This window comes from Buceros rhinoceros, unplaced genomic scaffold, assembly GCF_000710305.1.
Source record: "Buceros rhinoceros silvestris isolate BGI_N320 unplaced genomic scaffold, ASM71030v1 scaffold16746, whole genome shotgun sequence".
NCBI classification, from domain to species: Eukaryota; Metazoa; Chordata; class Aves; order Bucerotiformes; family Bucerotidae; genus Buceros; species Buceros rhinoceros.
Window position 1 is genome coordinate 20,318 of NW_010417073.1, and position 228 is coordinate 20,545.

Consider the following 228-nt stretch of genomic DNA (forward strand, 5'->3'; position numbering starts at 1 on the left):
GGGGTCGGGGGAGGCAGCGGGCTCAGGAGAGCCACAGCCGTGTCTGTGGTGAAAGCAAAGCGCTCTGTTTGCTCTGTGTCGAGCGCTGGAGAGAATATTAAATCCCCAATGTTCCTCGGGGGAAGCATGAACCGAGCAATTGAAGATGCAGGGTGGAGAGTTGGGAATCCTGGACCGCGTTCTTGGCTCCGCCGTTACGGCGCTGCGTGACCTTGAGCGAGGCGGAAC